Source organism: Chlorocebus sabaeus, chromosome 8 (genome assembly GCF_047675955.1).
Source record: "Chlorocebus sabaeus isolate Y175 chromosome 8, mChlSab1.0.hap1, whole genome shotgun sequence".
NCBI lineage: Eukaryota > Metazoa > Chordata > Mammalia > Primates > Cercopithecidae > Chlorocebus > Chlorocebus sabaeus.
In genome coordinates, this window is record NC_132911.1 from 93,339,370 (window position 1) to 93,345,369 (window position 6,000).

Genomic DNA, 6,000 nt, shown 5'->3' on the forward strand with positions numbered 1-6,000 from the left:
ATATCATCACATTAGTCACAGAGCAAGTCTTTCAAGAAAGATGTTGAGTACACTTGGGACAGGACTATAGATAAGTTGTATGGATGTTGTACCTGCTTGGTAATAAATGTCTACATACGCAGCTGAAATTGGTGTTAGATTTTCTTTCATTGCGACTGACCATCTAGAGTAAGGCTTCAGGGTGGAAATACTTATACACTACTGTGGTCTGTAAACACCAAGATGCTGGGATATTCACCAAAAAGTAGCCAGGCATGGTGGCACATGCCTGTAGTCCCAGTTGCTGAGGAGGCTGAGGTGGGGGGATTGCTTGAGGCCAGAAGTTGGAGGCTAGAGTTGTAGCCTCCAACAGTTGGAGACTGTAGTTGGCTATAATCACACCTGTGATTAGCCACTGCACTATGGCCTGAGCAACACAGCAGGACCCCATCTCTAAAACAACAACAAGATTCTGACATTCTCTGAATGAAGAAATTGACTGGAGTGACTCACATTTTTATCTATGATTTTAATTTTTATTAGTATAATAGTTGCACTTACCTATATTTTAAACAGAAATAGAACAGACCTTTTTTTTTGATAGGAGGAAGAGCATGGAAGACAATGAAGGAGTACAGATTTGTTACATTGTCTCTCTCTAAATTTTTATTATGTGAAGGAGAAAGAAAGCCCTAAATCTATTTAAAAACACCTCTATGGCTACTATTACAGAAAACATAAGACAGGGGAACAATTAAAATCCAATGCAGTAGGAGACTACTGTCCCTACTGAGACATTATCAGCTGAGTTTAACTATATTAAGAGAAAGGACAGGAAAAAAAGTGCTTTCATGTTTAGTACCTAAGTATTTGTCAAATACAGTAAGAGAAAACAAGAAGTGAAGATAATCATGCTAAATAAAAAGTCCCAAAGATAAATAGTTGGAAAATAGTAATTCTTCTTTTTGATCCCTCATCTGTCAACTCATTACCAGGAGAGTTTAGCATAGTTGATACCCTAAGAGAGAGTCACCTACTAAGAATATGTAAATTAATAATGATAGCAAATAGAAAGAAAACACAGGGGAGGAAGAATTTACATCTTGTACAAATTACAAAACATAAGGAGGAGTATGTTCCCAAGAGAAGACAAAAGTTAGATTTGCTTAACTAAACAGAATTTATACTATAGAAGCAGATACTGTTATATTACCAAAAATAAAATAAAATTAGAACGCTAAAAGCGATTTCTCATGATACAACTCTTGAGTGATATTTAAGGCATTTTAGAGATCTGGTTAAATGAGGGGAAGCCATGTAACTTTGTTGTGTACTTGCAGCCTGGCAAATAGTATGTCCATAGCTAACACATCCACTCTAATGACACAGAAATAAAATCATTCTGGAAACAAAAGACAGATTGGCTATGAGTTTAATCAATTGAATGAGTGCATCACGAGACATAAAACTCCATTAGAGTTACTATGGGCACCACTTACTGAAAGGACTTGGCTAATCAATACATTAGATAATACAGATATAAGACAATAATCTCTGGAGACCCTAAAATTGGTAGAAGAATGTTCATAGAAAACTAGTTTTACATTAGTCATTCTACAACTGGGTCCACTTTAGCAATTAGCAGTAAGCTAACTAGAGAAGAGTTGTGGAGAATTACAAGCAAGTGAAAGGTCACAAAAGATAAAAATAATGGTGAGTAAAATGAAGCATTTTTAAGATATTACCAGGAAACCCAATCTAAATTTCAACATTAAGCCACAATGGGAAAACAATGGAGAGTAAGACTTGGAAATAGAGCTCCCCAAGCAAAATAAATAAAACTAAAGACGGCATGAAATATTTCAATTTAAGAATGCTGTAGTCTTCTTAACACACAGAGTTGATAGAGTATTCTGAAATGCATATCCCAGATAAAATCTCTTGTGACATACAGGAACTTGAGTAATCATTTAATCAAATAAGTTTAATATCTAAAGCATGTTCTTATCAAATAAATAACTTCAAATTTTTCAAATGGCCAAATTTCAGTTCTAGCTATGACAGAAGAATGGGCATTGGATCACCATCTCACTTTAAACAACTAGAAATATGTGAATCAATCATTTTTAAAAATTGGACACCAGACATCCAAGGTCTGTGATTTTTTTAGAGAAAGGACACAGATGAAATGAGCTCCAAAGTGCAACATAGAAAAGTATCCTGGAAAAAAAGCAATAGTCTTGCCGGGTAAGGAAAACAAATATCAGAGTCAACGGCTGCTGAGGCATCAGAAACTTTTAGGGTATGAAACCACAGAAGAGCAAGCTATACAGAGAAAGATCTCCAGACATCTGCAGAGATATCTCTGAGATTTTGGTACAATATTAACTTGCATCTATACAGGGCAAGACTTCATGAGGCATGATACAGAAGAGTTACTGGGGACTTGTACTTAATGGAGGCCCCAGAGATTACACAGTGCTGAGAGATATTAATGTTCTGATTATCCTGAATCAGTGGCTTCACTGAACTCCACAAGCATTCAGTTACAAGTCTAGAAAGGCCACACATTAAAAGTAGTATTACTTTGGCCTCAACAGGATAAAACTTATCAGCCAGTAAATTAACCAGCTTCTAGAATAAAACTCAATATTCTTTCATAAAGACCATGAAATATAGGCTTTCAACAATGTAACATCACAATAGTCAGCATGTAATCAAAATTAGTAGACATGCAAAGAAGCAGAAAAATGTAGTACATAATCAAGAAAAATAAAGTATGTAAAAACACAACCAATGATGACAAAAGTGTTGTAATTAACAAATAAGGTATAATAAATGCATTCAAATACTTAAAAATATAGGCACAAAAAATAAGTGAACAAATAGGAAACCCAAGCAGAAAAATAAAAATTTATAAACAACAAAATTGAAATTCTATATCTAAAAATTCCTGAAGTTAAAAAAAAGACTAGATTTTTCTCAATAGCAGAATGGACACGATGAAAGAAAAGACAGTAATAGAGGCTATCTATACAGAAGCATAGAAAAGAAAAAAAGAAAATATTGAGAAGTAAAACAAAATTCCAGAGGTGCAGAAAAAAATATTTGGTAAATTAAATATTGAAAAATGTCCAAATTTGATATAAGCTATAAATGCACAAATCCAAGAAGCTCAACAAACCCCAAGCAAGATAAACACAAAGAAAACAACACCAAGACCTATTACGATCAAATTGTTGAAACCCAGTGATGAAAAGAAAATCTTAAAAGTAGCAAGGGGTGGGAGGTGGGGATCAGATTACATAGAGGGGAAAAATAAGAATATCTGTTTACATCTTATCTGAAACAATGTGCAACAAAATCAGTGGAATGACAAATTTGAAGTGCTAAAAGAAAATAAATGTCAACCTAGATGTCTTTATCCACTAAAAATATTTTTCATAAATGAAGGTAGGATAATGACATTTTTCAGACAAACAAAACAGTGAATTTGTTGCCAGTATATTTGTAGTTGAAGAAATGGTAATGGAAGTTCCTCAGGTAGAAGGAAAATAACATCAGATGAAAAATCAGATACATACAATAGAATGAAGAGTACTAGAAATTCTAAGTACGTGGGCATACATAGATGTCTTTTTCATTTTAAAATTTTAAATAAAATTTGGCTAATCAATTACTAATTTAAAAAACTAATAATAATGTATTTTGAGAGTTAAAACAGATGTAGAAAATGTATAGTAACAATAGCACAGTGAATAATCAAAGTGAAATGGAAATTGTGGCAGGCAGAATTACAAAAAGGACCCAAAGATTTCCTGCCCTAATCCCCAAACGGGATTGTGAAAATGATAAGCTATCATATCCATGATTACCTTTGTTACCCGGCAAAAGATATTTTGTAGGTGTAGTTAAGTTTACTAAATTCATTGACCTTCAAATAGCAAGATTATCTGGATATGTTTAATATAATTACATGAGCCCCGTAAAAGCAGAATTTTCTCAGTCTTTCTCAGTAGGGGAAACCAAAGACATTTGAAGCATGAAAAACATAGATGCTCCTTGACTCACAACAGGGTAACCTCCCTCTAAACCTATCCTAAGTTGAAAACACTGTAAGTTTAGAATACATTTTAGATTTACAGTATTTTCAATTTAGGATGGGTTTATGTGAATGTAATCCCATGTAAATCAAAGAGTGTACTGAATGAGTATCACTTTCACACCACTCTAGGGCTGAAAAATTTTAAGTCAAGCCATCATATGTCACGAGTCGTCTGTATTAGGTGAAGTATTGGGGCTATAAAATGGGGGTCGGGGTGACGAGTAATGTAGGAGGCCTCTCGACACTGAGTGCAACCCACCACCAGGGCTACTGGGACACAGAACTGAATTCTGCCAACAACTTGAATGAACTTGGAAGCAATTCTTTGCCAAACCTTCTAGATAAAAGCTCAGCCTCCAACACCTTGATTTCAGCTATATGATAACCTGAGTATAGGACTCAGTTGCACGTCTTTCATAACTCTAAGCTAATGAATGGGTATTCTTTAAAACTATTATGTCCATTGTAATTTTTTAAGCAGAATTAGAAAACTAATATAGAAGTATAATTTGTAAGCTTCTTTCCTTATACATTAAATAAGATTATTTAAAGGTAACTTCATACTATTTATGATTAAGTTAAATGTGCACATTGGAAACCTACAGCAATCATACCAGAAAAACAGCTATATAGCCAGCAATCCAAGTTGACATAAAATGGAATATTAAATACCCTCGATGAATCCCAAAAATGTTTTGAGTCTTCTCAGAAGGGAGTAGGTGCTTTTCATGACCTGTTTTAGGACCAACAAAACAGTGCCTGGTATGTAACGGGCTGTCTCTAGACTTTTAGGAAATGAATGAGTGAATGAATGCATAAATGAAAAGTCAACTCCATATGTTAAGCAATATAAATCAATTAGTGGTTCTAGAACTAAAAATACCTAGATAAAGAAACATTTTAGACCATAAGCAGAATAATCAGAAGGGAAAAAATACTTAAACAGAGCAACCAGCAGATTTGGGTTTTATTATTTATACCCAACCTGGTTCTAATACAGATTTAAGGCACCAGAGAACAGCTAAAACTCTGCTTTAATAATCTATGTGTGTAATAACTGTAAAAATAAAGAAGGAAAATGAAGTATAAGCAAATGTAGAAGGACCCATTATAAATAAAAAGAAAGCACATACAAACTTACTGCTTTTATAAGCAGAATATATGCGTTCTGGGCCTAGCACTATGCAAACTATTTTTGTCACCATGCTACACACAGTAAGAAGAATGCCCATATATTTGCAAAAGTTGCAAATCTAATTCTAATATGCAAGGTCAAACAGCAGCCCAGAAATAGAAACTGAGATTTGCAGAAAATGCTTATATCTTCAACTAATGCATGGTTCACGAGATGAGGCAACCTGATTTAGCAGAATCACCTGGAGTTTTACAAACTCCACATTGCTCCTAGTTGACCACATTTAAGACAACCTTTCTGCCTATCATAATCTCTAATAAATGGTAGCGTGAAGGCTAAGGGCAAAGGAGCAAATGTATCTTAAGTGTCTGTTTTGAATAGGAGAGGACATTACTGCAGACCTTACTGAAGTGCATGCAGCAGGTATATTTTGTTCCCTTCAGGAGAATTTCTCGCACAGCAGTATGTTCACAAGAATGTAGATTAATATGCTTAGAGTTTTGGCAGTGCTGTGGTTTATTCTGGATGTTACTGACTGAGATATTCAGTGATGCTGTATCCCAAATCTCAAACCTGCACATAATTGTGAAAACTGCTGTGACTGTTCATATATTCACATACTTCAGATAAGAATAAAAAATATCTCGTTGACATTATTAAAATTTGGAGTCTTCCTTTTCTACCATTTCATATAACACTGCCTTCACATAGACCAATGGGAAAATGGAAGGTATATTTTACTCTCTCGATTTACAGAAGCTTGGTCTCCCTCTGACTCAGT